The following is a 17,869-nucleotide window of genomic DNA, read 5'->3' as shown; positions in this document are numbered from 1 at the left end:
CTCCGGCTGTGTGGGACTTACTGGAGGTAACAGGAAGGGTATGTGACCCCGAAGGACTCACAGGAACCATGGGGACTTCATCCCACAGCAACAAGTGTGCCAGGAAGTGCATAAGCAGAATGGCGGTGGAAGATGGCCAGGCCTTCAGCACCTTTCTGGGCCGCATTTTATTTCCTTTTATTACGGGAGGGGGCTGTGTTTCTCCTTTCCCTGGGCACTGAGGACCCCATCTCCCGGGGGCCTAGCCTTTTGCATTTTGTTTATTATTTTATTTAGGGGTAGGGGCAATTTTGGCCCATGTGATCCGATACTCTGGGGCCTTGCCTTTCAGTATAGCAGATAGCAGAGGGGGACCGCACTGCCCCCCTCCCTGTGCTGATTTCATTTTATCAGAAAGAGATAGCTAGAGAAGGTGACTGTATAGTCATAAACCCCACAGGGATATACTATCAAGAGACTCGATCGTAATAAGGGTAGAGGAGGCGGCCTGGCTATCATCTATAGAGATAGATTCAAATGCCATCTGACCCCCACTATCCTACCAGCCTGTCAAAGCATATTGTTTTCCCTAGAATTATCCTCCACAAACTCCTTCTCGGGCCTCTTAGTCTGTCGACCTCCTGGAGCACCAGGTCAATTTACATCAGATATAGCAGACCTAACCGCCAATCTAGCAATCACCTCGGCCAACTTCACCGTCTTAGGTGATCTAAATCCCCATCTAGATGATCAACAGGATCTAGCATCCAACAGCCTCCGGCTGAATCTTCAAGCAATTGATTTGATTCAAAAGGGTTTTCTCCCAACACATAATAAAGGTCATCTCCTGGACCATGTGTTCAGTAACATTGATATGTTAAAAACTGAACCTCCCATTCCACTACCATGGACTGATCATTATCTGTTACCTATCACTGGATCACAGGGTCCCCTCTCTCCGCACAGGAAGGAACCTAAAAAATACCTGGGCAGGAAGTGGTCAAAACTTCCCTCCATTGAGTGGGGTTACTCACTTGCAGCACGTGAGCTCCCGAAGTCCTCCAGTCCGGACATAGCCAGTGCCAACTTTGATAATTGGTTGGATAACACCCTTGACTCAGTTCTCCCGAAGGAAGCCTTATATTGCATAAGAATGCAAAAAGTAGCCCTCTGGTACACTCCGAGACTAAGGGACATGAAGCTTTAATGCCGTAAATTGGAAAGGTCTTGGAGACAAGATCGCACACAGGGCAGGAAGACAGATTATAGAGCCGCTATCAGGCACTATAAAATTGAAATTAAGGCAACCCAAGCAGTCTAAAATTAGTTTAGCCGCCAATGCCCCCAAGGAAATTTTTTGAATAGCAAAGTCATTGATCACCCCCCGAACAAACAACATTAGATGGGGCACTTGCCCGCTGTAATAGCCTAGCATCTTTCTTTTATCAAAAAATCCAGTCCATCTACTCCTCGTTCACCTCTGACCCAACTGACCTGGAGGCTATAACAGTAGCAAGCGCCAACACACTCCCCCCATGCACACTGGAAAATTTCACCCTCTTAGATCCGGTCTTGCTGGACAAAATAATCCCTAAAGTCACCTCTGGCTCTCTTAAGGACCCTGCACCGCCACCAGTCCTTACCTCGGTCATGGAGCTAATTCACCCAGCAATTCTGGACGTTCTAAATTCTTCAATCACCTCAAGCGTTGTTCTAAAATCCTGAAAATGTGCAATGGTCAAGGCCCTTTTAAAAAAAAACATCTAGACCAGAATAATTTAGCCAACTTCCGCCCCATTTCCTTGTTGCCATGGATGAGCAAACTGCTTGAGAAGCACCTCAACAACATCTTAGTGGAACATCTTGAGTCTAACGATCTGCCCTGTGCTTCACAAACGGGCTTCCGCCCCCAACATGGGATGGAGACAGCCCTATCAGCAGTTACTGAGGAGGCCAGAATCGTATTAGACAAGGGAGGAAAAGCGGCTATTATATTATTAGATCTTAGCGCTGCGTTCAACACAGTTAACCATGCCACATTATTACATCATCTTAGTGGCATGGGAGTGTCGGGCGCGGCTCTTTTATGGCTCACTTCCTTCCTGGAGGAACGCTTCTTCCAGGTTTTTGAAGGAGAAGTTGTTTCTTCCAAACAGCCAATCAGTTTTGGGGTGCCTCAGGGCTCTGCCCTGAGCCCCACACTTTTTAATGTCCATATGAGGCCCCTCGAACAGATTGCCCATCCATTTGGTGTCCGTATAGTCACCTATGCAGACGACACTCAGCTTGTGGTATCACTGAACAATGCTGAGGGGTAGTCTAGCACTTTGAGTACCTGTCTTGAGGCGGTCGCCAGATGGATGGAGCTCTCCTGCCTTAGATTAAATGGGGAAAAGACAGAGGTTATGCTGTTGGGGAACCCTTCACCTTCCATTCTGGTACCCATTTGGCCCCCCTGTCTTGGTCCTTACCCCTCCCCCAAACACCAGATAAAGAGCCTAGGAGTCTGGTTAGACAGATCACTCGACTTCACTGTCCAGGCAACCAAGATATCTGCTACTTGCTTCGGACTTATGAAAATGCTCCGGAAAGTCCTCCCGTTATTGCCGTTCCAGGCGAGGAGAATCATGGTTCAGGCTCTGATCCTCTCCCGCCTGGATTACGCAATGCACTTTATCTTGGAGCTCCTCTGGCCACATTACATAAGCTCCAGGTTACACAAAATTGTGCAGCACAATTGCTTTTCCAGATCCCTTGATGGCAGTCGGCCAGACCTGCCTTGAGGAAGTTACACTGGCTTCCGGTAGCAGCCAGGATACAATTTAAATCTATGTGCCTGGCTCAGAAGGCTCTTCGCAAGACAGGCCCATCCATAATGTTTCCCTTGGCCATTCCCTATTCCCCTTCTAGAGCCCTTCGATCCAGCGTGTTGCACCTGGCCACCACGACCAGAATTAATAAAGCCCGCTGGGGTGGTTGCTCATTTTTGCACAATGCTGCCAGAATGTGGAACTCCCTCCCGCTTGCCCTGAGAGAGAACAACAACCTTCTGACTTTCAGGAGACAACTAAAAACTCATCTGTTTGCAAAAGCTTATTAGCGCCCTATCCTGTTGTCAAAACGGTCCTGGTTTAAGTGCTGCAAGGCCTCCGGGTAGTTACGCGCTATATACGTTTAATTTTCATTCATAAACCTCAATAGCCCGACATCAGTAGCTAGGATCCTTTGGGACATAGAGCGAAATGCCTTGACGGGGGGGGGCAGGGCATTGAAATATTGCCCCTCAGGTTCTCCTACAGACCAGGACATCAGGGCACTCCCAACAACTTGCTTCGCATAAATAGGGTGAATGTTAATAATCCCTGTTATTCCAGGGTACCAGGAGGGTGGAACATAATACCTATGAAACCCAACGGAGCCCGGGTGAGAGGTGGTCCAGAAGATATCTCAGATGTTGAGGTCACAAACAGATTTAATGCTCTTTCGGGCCTCAACGACTGCGACTGACTGGGTGGTAATTCACTTAGCTATCCCCCCCAGGACGGCATCAACATCCTGCCTGTTTATCCATTACCTTGGGTTAACCAGGTGAATGGTAATAACAACTCTACTGCAGCTATTTCTAACATCAATGTTCTTACTAGTCCCCCTGAAGCCACCCCCCCCCCCCCAAGAACAATTGACATTGTTAGGGATGGCGTGGGCAAGCTAGTCTCATGGAATATCGCTGGAATGCGTTTCAAGCAGGAATCCCAGGACTGGCTAAATTTTGTAAATAGCTTTGATGTATGTATTTTCCAGGAGACGTGGCTGTGTGAACCTTCTTTTGCTCAGGGGTTTTTGAATTACTCTGTCCCAGCAACAAAGGGTCCCAAGGGGCGACCTATGGGTAACTTGACAATTTGGGTCCGGCAGAGCTTGTCGCTCATTGTCAAGGTGTTAGACATTGGAAGTAAAGATATCCAACTTACTGGAGTGGACCTGGGCCGCCTGGGATGGCTTGACATTTACAATGTCTATGCCAGGGGTAACAAGGGTGAGAGGTCAGAAGTTTTAGTGGCTTTGGGTTCCCTCCTTGAATCCCACTCTTTGGACAATAATATTGTTATAGCTGGTGACCTGAACCGAACCTTCGAACCTCTGGCCATTTATGATGATTTTGCTGGGGATGAAGAAGATAGGCAACGTGGGTCGGAGGATGTTATCTTTTTAAATGCTATATGCTACGAAAGGGGTCTAAGGGCATTAAACGGGAGGACCAAGATCGATAAGACAGGGGCATGCACTTTCGATAATGGGCGTCATAGGAGCAGAATTGACTATGTTTTGTGTAGCATGACACTATGGAACCTACTTTGTGACATGGAAGTCAAATGGAGGATTGAAAGTGACCACAATCCGCTGTGCGTACAGTACAAATGGTGGACATCTGACAATGTGACCCTGAATCTCGAGGGGGATAGCGCCCCTTTGATTGTCCCTACAAACGATATGCGTAGGCTAAAGTGGGCATATGTTGTGACCAACCAACAGGCCATGGATAATTTTAACGCTGAGGCGGATAAAGCTATAATGGCTTTTGAGCAAGCTACCACAACGAAACCAGGAACGAACAACATAATTAAAATTCATGATAACCTCTTTTCTGTTATCAGGGATCATTTCGTGAAACCTGCAAAAAAGAGCAAAAAAGGGAAACTCTCAAGCCGGCAAAATGGTATATTACTTAGTGCAGGAACGCCCGATTAGCTTTAGGCATTGCGATCAAGGGGAGAGTACTGACGCCTATTCGTATCGCCAGAAAAGAGTACAAGGAAAGTATATCTAATGCCAAGAAACTGTGGGACGAGCTCCACTGGCAAGAGTTAAAGGATGCTAGTGAAAGAAAAGACTCTAGGCATTTCTGGAAAATCAGAAAGTGGGTTAGGGGGGGATTGCCTAACCCTCCTAATAACAACGTATCTGAGGAGGACTGGGTCAACCACTTTAAGCCCCAGTATGCTGAAACACAGCCTGCCGACCTGATGGTTGACTTTAGGTCTGTCCATTATAAAGAAAACTCTTTCAGCAGTAATGAAGTAATGATGGTCCTTAGTACAGTGACTAGTGGTTGAGCCCCAGGCTTAGACGGAGTACCGGCGGACGTCTTTATTAATGATAAAGAGCGCTGGAGCAAGTACATCCTTCTTCTTGCTAATGCAGTTGCCCAGGGCGCACCTGTACCGATATCTTGGCAAAGTGCAGTCATAATTCCTGTATTCAAGAAAGAAGATCGATCCCAACCAGGGAATTATAGGCCCATAAGTCTAATTGACACCATCCAAAAGGTGGTTGGGAGGATGGTAGTCAATAGGCTTCTGGACTGGGCAGAGGAGAACAACGCTTTGTCTCCATTCCAAGCGGGGTTTCAAAAATCTACCAGTACGGTGAACCAAGTTTTCCGTTTTACTTTATTGCAGTGGAGGGCTGTGTTGCTGGGCAAGGGCAACCTGTATGCAGCTTTTGTTGATTTGTGGGCTGCCTTTGACCTAGTCCCCAGGTCCAAGCTGTGGTTGGTATTGAACTTGGGTCTACCAGAAGTGAGGTAATAGAAAATGTCAGGTAGCCAATGTGTCCCCCACTCGCACCCTATCCATGCACCCATGTTCCTTGTATGTCGTGTAACTTCTTTTCTGTTCATGCTAGAAAGACGCAAATACATTTGCGTCCAACGTTAACATGTCAGCTATCCAGTCATGCATAGAAATCCCGTTAATTAAGCTTCTAGGCCTATGGTGCCAACGTCTTTACATGGTGCACTTTCACGTTTTCCTCCGTGTTTTCTGGCCCAGTCGAGCTAGGCCCTTAAACGAGGCTCCGAGTTCTTTTTTCCCTCTGAAAGCTGCCGTTTAGGTATGCATCCCTGACCTCTGCCTTACTTCCTGCCTCAGACGAGCGGTGCCCGGCTCGGCCTGGTTCGCTTGCCAAGATGATGTTTTACCTACAAGTTATCTGCTCAGCCTCCTCGAAAACACATTCCAGTCTAGTGAAATAGGTAAACATATTCCCGGCTACAGAGCAAAGGGCCCTGCCTTCCTGTCTCCATGCAAGTAATTTACTGCTCCTATTACCATGGTAGGCCCATGGCTCCCGCACTCTACTTGAAGATCCGTATGCACGCACTAGCATTCAGTGTTGAACGGCCCCTGCCCGAGAGACCTTTTACTCCAGACACTACATCCTCAAAACATACAATATCAGATATGCTATAGGTACGGGTCGTTTTGACACCCCAGACATTAGTCTCCTCTACTCGTGCAAAAGTCTAAGCCCCCAGCTCTTCCCGGTTACACGTCATGCTCAGCTGCGCACGCATATAGGTAATAAGTTTCTGCTGATCCTGCAAACTTTCTCTATGCATCCACCCACTTGTGACGTTTCATGTGACGATTCTCTGACATGTCCAGTGCACGCCCTTGTGTACGCCTTCTTACAACCCTCCTGTTACGCACATGTGTTCTTATCTCTCTCTTTTCACCTGTTACACCTACTGTATTCACTTCCATGTATACTGTTTTACTATATATAATGTGAGATGTTAATAAAATGTTGAATGTCCCTTCCTGAACCTGAGTGGTGATGGAACCCGATGTCCCATGCTTCGAAGCATTCCATTAAAGCCCGTATGACTCAGATACCACGGACTCTGCCTCTCATTTGATTGAGCTATCCTTATGACTTGTAATTATATGGCAAAAGCGATACGGTAATATAAATTTACCACATAATTGGGCGCCCGAACAGGGCCTCCCCCCTTCCCCACTCGCCGGCGATGTTACGCAGGCTTTGACCCCTTCTACAGCCGCGACGGAACAGTGCACGCCTGCGGGTTTTCCTGCTATCTCCCTCGGGCCCACGGAGGAGACGGAGACTGCGGTCCGGCATCCAGACGAGGCGGTGAGGAATGCGGAGGATCCCGACCAGAGCCCCTAGTCGAGAGAGCAAGGTCCGAGGTATTCAGAGGCCCACCTGATCCGAAGCGCATGCGGCGTAGTAGCAGCCAGATGTCATAGCAGTCCAGTCCAGTCCAGTTTCCGAGGCCTTCAGTTCTTGCTTCCCGCTGAGTACCGTTGTTGGGAACGCATCTAGACGGGTTCATTAATTTGTTCCCGGTCAAGACAGGTCTGGGTACACAGGCCTGGTCCAGACGTGTTCACTTAGGTGAATACGGTCCGACGTGTCTCTTTATGGGACCGGTATTGTCTGTACTGTTTTAGCAGTGCATCTAGTAATTCAGTAATTCAGTGATTCAGTATCCTAATGTTGCAACTCGAGATTTCAGTATTTATGTGTTCTCTATGTATCAGGTAATATCCGTCTGAAATGTTTTAATGTGGTTTTAATGTTGTGGTATGAATGATTGTTTTTGCTATTCATTACTGTGTTTACTGTGTCCACGTTTAAAGTAATCTGACCATGCCACTGTTTTCAAACTACGTCAGATAGGGACCAGGAAAGGGATACTCGAAGAAGCAGTTCCTGTCCCGCCTAGGGACACTCCTGGACATTTTATGTATAATAAGCATGGCTTAGATGCCATACTGTATCTAGATTTATGGGCGGACTACACCAAGGGTCTGGAAGAAAAGTATAGATGGCCTGTCTCAGGGACATGGGATGCTGATTGCATCATGAGAGTAGAAGAAGGGTTATGGAATAAGAAAGCCAGACAATCCCAGAAAAATGCCATAGAATTATGCCGTAAAGAAGCGCATAGAAGAACAGAAAAAGAACTCAGAAAAGCAGAGAGAAGTAAAGAAGAATCCGAAAAAGCTAGGGAAAAAGAGTTACTAGAAGAAGGAGAACGAGTCAGAATAGAACAACAAGACAGACAAAGAGATGCACTTATTACAGGACTGTATCCAGTTCTTGCCGAGGGCCTGCCTAAGGCGACCTCGGAAGCACCCCGTAACTTGCCACCACCATTGGTCCCGACTAAACTCCGTCACAAACAAACAGCAGCGGACATTTTCCTTTCTTCTTATTTAGATGACGTAGCTCCTGCATACACCAATGTTCGCTTACCCCCAGTTAATAATGTACAGCAACCTCTCCCGCCTGTTCAAAACACACAGCAGCCTACTCCGTCCGTACAGTCTGTTCAAGACACGTCACCTCCACCCCCTCAAGACTCGACTCCCTCATCCATTGTTATTCCCCTTCCTGTCACTACTGTCCCTGTCACAACCATTCCTGTCACTACTATTACTACTGTTCCTACCACTGTTGGTCCTCATAATCCGTTCGGTATACCGGCAACCCAGAGTTCGACGTTACCTGCACCTACTTTCCAATTAATGACACCAGCAACAACATCACAACTAGGTGATGGTTACGCTTCCGCTTCAGGGGGCGCCGTAGGGGGTCATCTTCACACTCCGCCTCAGACAAAACGACTAACGTATAGAGAGTTAGCTTTACAACGCACGCCTAGAGCGGCGACGTACGACAAACTTAAAGAGTTCATTACAGATTGTAGATATGATCCAGTACCAGGCGAAGCCGACATGTTGTTATTTTCATCACGTTTACGACGAGTCGCAAATTATTTGGTTCTCCTGCCACAGATGGAAGAACATCTAGACAATATATATCACTTCATTAGAACAGGGGAGAGACCAGAATGCATTCGCGAGGCCATGCATCACCATAAGGTTGAGACACAAGGTATGATCTTACGGTTTCTGATAAATTGTTTAATACGGGAACGAGATCGGCCAGATACAAGCAAAGAAGAAATGGATAAGTTGATAAAATGGAGTAATAACATAGCTGATGGTAAACACGATAGACAAAATTGCATAGATTCCATGTACAAAAAGATCCACAAGGAAATAATAGTAATACACGAAAAAGAGAAGGAAGCTAGGGAAACCGAGAAAGAGAGTGCAAATTCAGAAGAAGAAGAGATAGATAATCCTGTAGAAGAAAGGCCAGGAACAATGGCGTACGTAGGTAGAGTGAAACTTCCTAAACAGTATTCTTTTGATAGACCTTTCGACAGACCCATTCGTCTAGAAAACAAGAAACGTATCCTTTCTCCCATACCAGAACAATGTTCTCTTGAACATGTGTTTCAAGACACCGATAAAATGCTGAAAGAAAGAATAGGTTACCATGAACTTAGTACAATGCGGGATCAGGAATTAGCACGGTCAGCAGTCCAATGGGCTGGAAATGACAGTATATATAAAGATGATTCAGTAGCACAAACATTTTTGACTCTTTCCCCAGACGAACAGCGACTTGCTGGTATGTACATGATCCAGCATCTCATTTCGCTATATGAGAGTCAGCATTCTGATCCAGGTCCCCTATATAATATATTGGAAGAATTACTCCTAAAAAGATGGAGGCCTAGGTACCGATTTAATTAATACCATTCTAGAACAACGACACAAATACAGAACTTTCTTGACTCCACATTTCGTTTCTGTCCCACCCCCAGTAAGACAACCATTTTACATAGATAGACAGAATCCCTTACGAGAAGTTCACCCCGTCCAGGCCCCAGGGGGCACACTTCAGCGTGTATTCGTATACACACCCTTAAGCAAAATGGAACTATTGGAAATGAAGAAAATAGTGCCCTGTCATGATAAAGATCCAGCAGGTTTTCACCGTGAAATAAAAGACATGTTACTCATGGGGGATTATACATATTCCGACATCCTGAAAATGTTAAAGGTATTGTTACCGGCTGGTATTTACGAAAAACTGAAAGAGAAAGAATGGGAGTTGGGAGATAAAAAGATTAATTGGGCTGAATTAGAGGACGAAGAAAATACACGTACCCCAGGTTTAGGTCTTGGGGACAAAGCTAAAGCATTACCAGGATTATTAGTACAGGTTTTGCCGAGGTTATTGACAATTAAAAAGGAAGACTGGGATGCAATCTCAGCCTGCAAACAGAAACAAGACGAAGACACTAGTCATTTTTATTCTAGATTCGAGAAATGTTTCATTATAAATAGTGGCCTGAAAACAAGTAGCGAATCATATCCACATCTTTTTGTAACCAAATTAGTCGAGAATTCCTTACCACAAGTTAAGAATAGAGTATTGAAGGTCGAAAGCACATGGCAAGCAAATACCCCTTCTCAAATGTTACAAATGTTACAGTACCACCAGAACAGAATTAGAGAGGAACATGATCACGAACAGAGACGTATGAGAGACACGAAAATGAAAGTACTAGTTGCCCAATCTGTTCCAGCTGACGGTCAGAAAAAGGGTACAGCACCGCCAGGCCAATCTGCAGCTCCCGTTAAAGGGAACTGCAACTATTGTAAGCAGCCAGGTCACTATATAAATGAATGTTTGGTTTTGAAACACAATATTGCTACAGGCAAAACGAAAGAAAGACCGCGTCCACCTAGACCAGAACACGTTCCACAGCATATTTCACAGAACACGCAACCACCACAGCAAGCACAACAGACAGTAGCTGTACCCCAACCCCAGCCTATTGCTGCCACGCAACATGTCACGCAACAAATGTACCAGTATACACAGTCAGATTACCCCGATTATCAGCAATACACATGAAACAGCCTAGAGAGGGAGGTTGGCTTGCCCCTCATCGAGGTTCCTGTAGATCAAGATGGTCCCTATGTACATAGTCAGGTATTAGGGAAAGACAGAAAATTTTTGATTGACACAGGGGCGAGCAGAACTACCATTAGTCATGACGAGGTTCCAGGGGCACCCCTCTCAGGCTCACAGAATGTTTCCCTGGGTTTTTCAGGAAAGCCTATTGTTAATGAAGTGTCAAAGCCAGTTTCTCTTGAAGTTGGTCCATTGTCCCGTACTACTGACTTGTTACTTACGAAAGCATGTCCTGAAAATCTGCTTGGTATTAAAACATTGAAAGCACTAGGTGCTGTAATATGTTGTTCTCCGGAAGGAGTGAGATTGTTCTTACGTGACTTCAAAGGTCATTATGTGTTACGAGAGTTTGATCCAAGATTGCAGAATGTACCAACACATTTATGGGCACAAGGTCCAACTGATGTAGGTTGTATGCACATTACACCTTATCGTGTCACTCTAAAGCAAGGAGTTGTACTGCCCCGAATCCGACAATACAAATTGCCACCCGAGGCTGTAACAGCCTTACTGAAGATTATTGACAAGCTCATTGCCCAAGGAGTTGTTATTGAGACTGACTCCAATGTATGTAATTCTCCGATCATTCCAATTCTTAAACAAACTGACCCAAATGCACCACCAGTCTACCGATTGGTGATTGATCTTCGAGAACTGAATAAATGCATCGTTCCACAGTACCCGGTAGTGCCAGACATATCTTCTCTTTTGACGGCTATTGATTCCGAAGCAGCGTTCTTTACTGTAATTAACCTCAAGAACGCTTTCTTTAGTGTCCCCATTCATCCTGAAAGCCAATATTTATTCGGATTCTCTTTAAATGGCCGAAGCTTCAAATTTGCACGTGCACCTCAAGGGTTCACGGAAAGTCCTAGTATTTATAGTCAAGCACTGAAAAGACAACTAGACAGTATCCACATGCCTACTGATACTGCTCTGCTGCAATATGTAGATGACTTGTTGATCACTGCACGGACCGAACGTGACTGGGAGCGCGCGTCACTGACTGTCTTGTATTTCTTGGCCGAAAAAGGGCATAAAGTGTCCCCTTCGAAGCTACAATTCTGTGCCCAGCAAGTGGTATACCTTGGGCACTTGCTGTCCAAATGGGGGAGACAGCTGACACCAGACCGCATTCAGTTAATTGCACATCTGCCACAACCCAAGACACAAAAGGAGGTACGGGCCTTTATTGGCCTCACTTCTTACTGCAGACAATGGATTCCCCAGTACGCATATCTAGCTAAACCACTCATGCAGTTGACAACACAGGAGGCAGCGACTTCGACTGTCCTCCCTTGGACTCAGGAAAATACACAAGCTTTTGACGAGTTAAAGAAAGCCTTATGTCAAGCACCAGTTTTAGCGACACCATGTTACAGAAAACCTTTTACACTTTTTGTTACTGAACGCGATGGCACAGCATTATCTGTACTCACACAAGATCTAGCAGGACACCATAAGCCTTGTGCTTATTTTTCTAGTACATTGGATCCAGTGGCCCAGGCTCTGCCTGCGTGCCTCAAATCAGTTGCAGCAACAGCTCTAGCAATTAGACAAAGCGATTCCATAGTGTTAGGACATCCCCTGACAGTACAAGTTCCACACTCAGTGGAAGTTCTTCTGAACCGTACACAGACTCAGCACTTGACCATTGCAAGACTGACAGGATATGAACTGACATTGTTTCAGCCACACATAGAGATCAGACGATGCAACACATTAAACCCTGCCACATTGTTACCCTCGAGCACAATTGATCCGACACCACATGACTGCGTAGAAGTCATCAATAATGTGACGAAGCCCAGACAAGACTTGACAGACATTGCATTACCCGACCCCGACCTGACACTTTACGTGGATGGTTCATGTATGTGAACAAGCACAGGAGAGTTAGTGGCCGCATATGCAGTGACCACTGAAACTGAAGTCATAGAAACACATCGTATTGACACTTTGTCTGCTCAAGCAGCAGAACTCATTGCTCTGACCCAAGCCTGTATACTAGCCAAGAACAAGAAAGTAAACATATACACAGATTCACAGTATGCATTCAGAGTTGTTCACGACTTCGGTATCCTCTGGCAAGAGAGAGGTTTTTTAACTTCTCATGGCGCCAAGATACAGCATGGTCCCCTCATTCAAGCTCTGTTAGAAGCAATACACTTACCTGCATCCATTGCTATCATGAGGTGCAAAGCACATACAAAAGCCACCGACACCATTTCTCAGGGTAACGACCTGGCAGATCGAACAGCTAAACTCACAGCTCAGACAGACATCCCAACGAACATGACAAAGACTGACGTGACATCACAGACACATTGTATGACAGTGAAGGATCCCATTCTAGACGTACTCGACATACAGACACATGCTACTCCAGACGAAATCAAGAAATGGACTGAACAAGGAGGGATCCAGACAGATCAGGGATGGATGACGAAGGGAAGAGCCACATGGTTCCTCCACGACTCTATGGTTCAAGTAATCATTAACACAGCACATAGTCCAGCACACTTAGGAGAAAAAGCCATGTTAGACAGCATTCAAAACCTCTGGTTCAACAAACATTTATGAGCAGCAGCTAAACAGAAAGTGCGTACCTGCATGATCTGTTGTCAGTTCAATCCAGGCAAAGGTGTTCCCGTGGAACAAGGTGGATTCCATCTTCCTGACCATCCTTTTGAAGTCCTCCAGATGGATTATATCCAGATGGACAGATGTAGAGGTTTTAAATATGTCCTCGTAGTTGTATGTGCCCTTTCCCGATGGACAGAAGCATATCCAGTCCAAGATTACACTGCCGCGACCACTGCCAAGCAGCTGGTTCGTGAATTTTTCCCGCGATAAGGCTTGCCCCGTGTCGTATACTCAGATAATGGACAGCCATTCTCGTCCGAGCTTATGAAACAGGTATCACTCCTGTTAGGTTACCAGTGGAAGTTCCACTGCGTACGACACCCTGAAGCAGCTGGTCTCGTAGAGAGACATAATCAAACCTTGAAAACACGCTTAGCCAAAATCTGTGCAGAAAAAGGTGTAGATTGGATAGTAGCCTTGCCAGTTGCCCTCTTCTATATGTGCATGGTTGCTCATTCCAGAACCGGACTATCTCCTTATGAGGTGGTTTTTGGGCGGCCTCCCAATATGTGGGGTACGCCTATGCCCCGTAAGATCACTGATGTTGACTGTAATATGCTGACAGATTACCTAGCTTCCTTGATGCCTGCACTACAATCTTGTCGTTCACAGATTGCAGCTGCCTTCCCGGACAACACCCAAGTAAAACCGCATGAAGTCGTTCCGGGTGAGCTGGTATACTTGAGAAATTTCGATCGATCAAGTCCGCTGGAGCTGAGGTGGAAACAGCCAAAGTTGGTGTTGATGACGACGAGGACCGCCGTCAAGTTGGAAGGACGTAAAGGGTGGTTGCACTCCAGCCACATTAAGAAATTTCACGGACTGTGTCCAGAAACTCCGATTAAAGACTGCCCCCTATCGGACTCTGACTCTAAACTCCCCCTGATAGAGAAGACTCCACAACAGGAGTATCGCTCCAAGCTAAGGTCTAGTAAGTCAGACAGCGTTTAATTGTTTAAGTCCCCCTCGGGTGAAGTGGTTAGACAGGTTTCTGACATGTATAAGATAGACCCAAGTAGTCAGAGAGATAGGCGTATCAAGAAAAGAGAATACTGTAAAAATGTGCACAGTCGATGTGTAATCACATTAATTTTCATGTTTCTTCTGAGTCTTACGATCATATGCATAAGTTTAATGCTACATGTTTTCTTCCCTCTTGATTCACATATGCATGCTTCATCTAATGACACTGTAGAGCACTCCTTCAGCGACCTGCCCCCTCATGAATTATCCTATCGATTAGCAATGCGCAACAATACATTCATTCGTATGTTACACCATACTCATCAGGCCAGCAATGCCACCAATTGCTGGGTATGTGGCCGACTCCCACCTTATCAGAAATACAAGGGAGCTCTGCCTCTCTTTCCATACCCGTTCACACATAATGGTTCATGTGGTGCATGGTTTACTTTAATGTCCTCCCTAGACAGTAAGTCCAAAGTTTCCCAAGGCAATTGGATATGGGGGAACCTGAATACAGTCATGAATCGAGCATGTTTTCCAGATGCAGACGGTCTTCCCCAAAGGAAAGGGACCGACTTAGAGAATGAAGTGTATAAATTAGGTAACTTTTCCCTCAATCTCATGATCCTGAACGTCCAGTCCGGGACTAATTCGAACTTGCTGTTTATTTCAGTTTTGCCAGTGAAAGGAGAATTGTGTGTCAGAAAGAATGGCTCAGTACATCTAGGACACAGTGATTGTAATACTGTGGTCGAATTCAGTGACAAAGGAAAGTCTACTTTCAAAGCCTCTCGCCATTCTTATTTCATTTGTGGTCACACTGCTTATGTACATCTGCCCCTCGATTGGGATGGGACGTGTTACATTGCATTCCTATTGCCACCTGTTTTTCTAGCCCCACCTGATTATCATAGGAATTCACGCCTTGTGAATGTAAGACATAGAAGGGAGATCAAGACCCCAATTGTCGATCAGACTGAGACAACGTGGGAACAATACACAGATTTCAATAAAGGATTCTTTTTCTTTGTAGGTCCTGTCCAGAACAGAAAATTGATACGAAAATTAACTAGAACTTTGGAAGCGGTAGTGAACGAAACTACTTCTGCTTTAGGTAACCTGACCGAAGAGCAATCTGCTATGAGAATTGTTGTTCTTCAAAATAGCCTTGTCCTTGACGTCATCCTGGCCGATAGGGGCGGGGCTTGTAGAGTCATCGGATCCAGTTGTTGCGTGTTTATTCCTAATAACGCGCCATCCGTGTATAAGGCCATCACACGGCTTCACGAAATTGCTCACCTGATTCACCAGAATCCAGGCTCCCGGACTTGGTCCGGTTGGCTCTGGAGTGTGATATCCGCTTGGGGATGGAAAATGTTATCATTCCTAGGAATAATATTGGTCATAGTATTCAGTTGTTGTCTCTGTCTGCAATGTGGGCCAGCGATTTGCGGCTTGTGTGCCACAGCCTGTATTCCAGGTCCAAGTTCCCATTCCCGAATGATAAAAGATGAACAAATGATGTTATATGAACAAATAGATGGTCTCATGAATATAGATATATCTTAAAGGGTTTGGTAGGGGCCAAGGAGGGAATGAGGTAATAGAAAATTTCAGGTAGCCAATGTGTCCCCCACTCGCACCCTATCCATGCACCCATGTTCCTTGTATGTCGTGTAACTTCTTTTCTGTTCATGCTAGAAAGACGCAAATACATTTGCGTCCAACGTTAACATGTCAGCTATCCAGTCATGCATTGAAATCCCGTTAATTAAGCTTCTAGGCCTATGGTGCCAACGTCTTTACATGGTGCACTTTCACGTTTTCCTCCGTGTTTTCTGGCCCAGTCGAGCTAGGCCCTTAAACGAGGCTCCGAGTTCTTTTTTCCCTCTGAAAGCTGCCGTTTAGGTATGCATCCCTGACCTCTGCCTTACTTCCTGCCTCAGACGAGCGGTGCCCGGCTCGGCCTGGTTCGCTTGCCAAGATGATGTTTTACCTACAAGTTATCTGCTCAGCCTCCTCGAAAACACATTCCAGTCTAGTGAAATAGGTAAACATATTCCCGGCTACAGAGCAAAGGGCCCTGCCTTCCTGTCTCCATGCAAGTAATTTACTGCTCCTGTTACCATGGTAGGCCCATGGCTCCCGCACTCTACATGAAGATCCGTATGCACGCACTAGCATTCAGTGTTGAACGGCGCCCTGCCCGAGAGACCTTTTACTCCAGACACTACATCCTCAAAACATACGATATCAGATATGCTATAGGTACAGGTCGTTTTGACACCCCAGACATTAGTCTCCTCTACTCGTGCAAAAGTCAAAGCCCCCAGCTCTTCCCGGTTACACGTCATGCTCAGCTGCGCACGCATATAGGTAATAAGTTTCTGCTGATCCTGCAAACTTTCTCTATGCATCCACCCACTTGTGACGTTTCATGTGACGATTCTCTGACATGTCCAGTGCACGCCCATGTGTACGCCTTCTTACACGCCTCCTGTTACGCACATGTGTTCTTATCTCTCTCTTTTCACCTGTTATGCCTACTGTATTCACTTCCATGTATACTGTTTTACTATATATAATGTGTGATGTTAATAAAATGTTGAATGTCCCTTCCTGAACCTGAGTGGTGATGGAACCCGATGTCCCATGCTTCGAAGCATTCCATTAAAGCCCGTATGACTCAGATACCACGGACTCTGCCTCTCATTTGATTGAGCTATCCTTATGACTTGTAATTATATGGCAAAAACTATACGGTAATATAAATTTACCACAGAAGAACTATTGTCAATGTTAATGAGGCTACACGAAGCAAATTTTGCTGAGATCCAGTGGGTGGGGGGAGGGGGAGGGAATGGTCACTGCGGACTTCCCGGTGGAGCGGGGAGTTTGGCAAGGGGTTTGATGGCTCCTACGCTGTTCACTCTGTATATTAATGGTGTTGTGGCTCATATGTTGTCTGCTAACGTGGATGCTCCTTCATAAGCTGGTACTAAAATACCGATTTTAATGTTTGCAGACAACACTTTGATTTTATCTAAGACTCCGAGTGGCTTACAGCGTGCACTATCTATTTTTGACCAATTCTGCGGGGAGCATGGCTTAGAAGTTAATGTGGCTAAAACTAAGCTTATGGTTTTTAATCTCCATCAAAGTTTTAGATCTAAATTAGTCATGAATGGCCGCCCCTTAGAGGTAGTTAATGCTTTAACGTATCTGGGTATCCACGTATCAAATGACCTTAGATGGTCCCAGCATATAGATATTACAGTATTAAGACACAGACAATTGGCTGGTGCTCTTGGTCTGGAGCATAGAAAATCCATGACCAAACCAATAAAACCAGTACTGCAGGTGTATGAGGACAAGGCCCTCGGCTCTGCACATTACGGTGCTGAGCTGTGGGGCTTTGAGAAGCTCCAGTTACTTCAATCATCGGAAAATAGGGGGGCGCTAGAGGGCGCACTAGCAGTATGGCCGCACTGATGTGAGGCTCCTGAAGCCTGGAGTTAAAATCCGACATTTATCCTGCATATCCACCACCTGTGCTCATCCTGACCACGCTGATCCACTGAGCCTACCTTAGCGCAGCCTCGGTGCAAATTTCAATCGTCAACAACCTCTC

Source organism: Lissotriton vulgaris, chromosome 7 (assembly GCF_964263255.1).
Source record: "Lissotriton vulgaris chromosome 7, aLisVul1.2, whole genome shotgun sequence".
NCBI lineage: Eukaryota > Metazoa > Chordata > Amphibia > Caudata > Salamandridae > Lissotriton > Lissotriton vulgaris.
The sequence above is the reverse complement of the archived record's forward strand: the minus strand, read 5'-3'. Positions refer to the sequence as shown.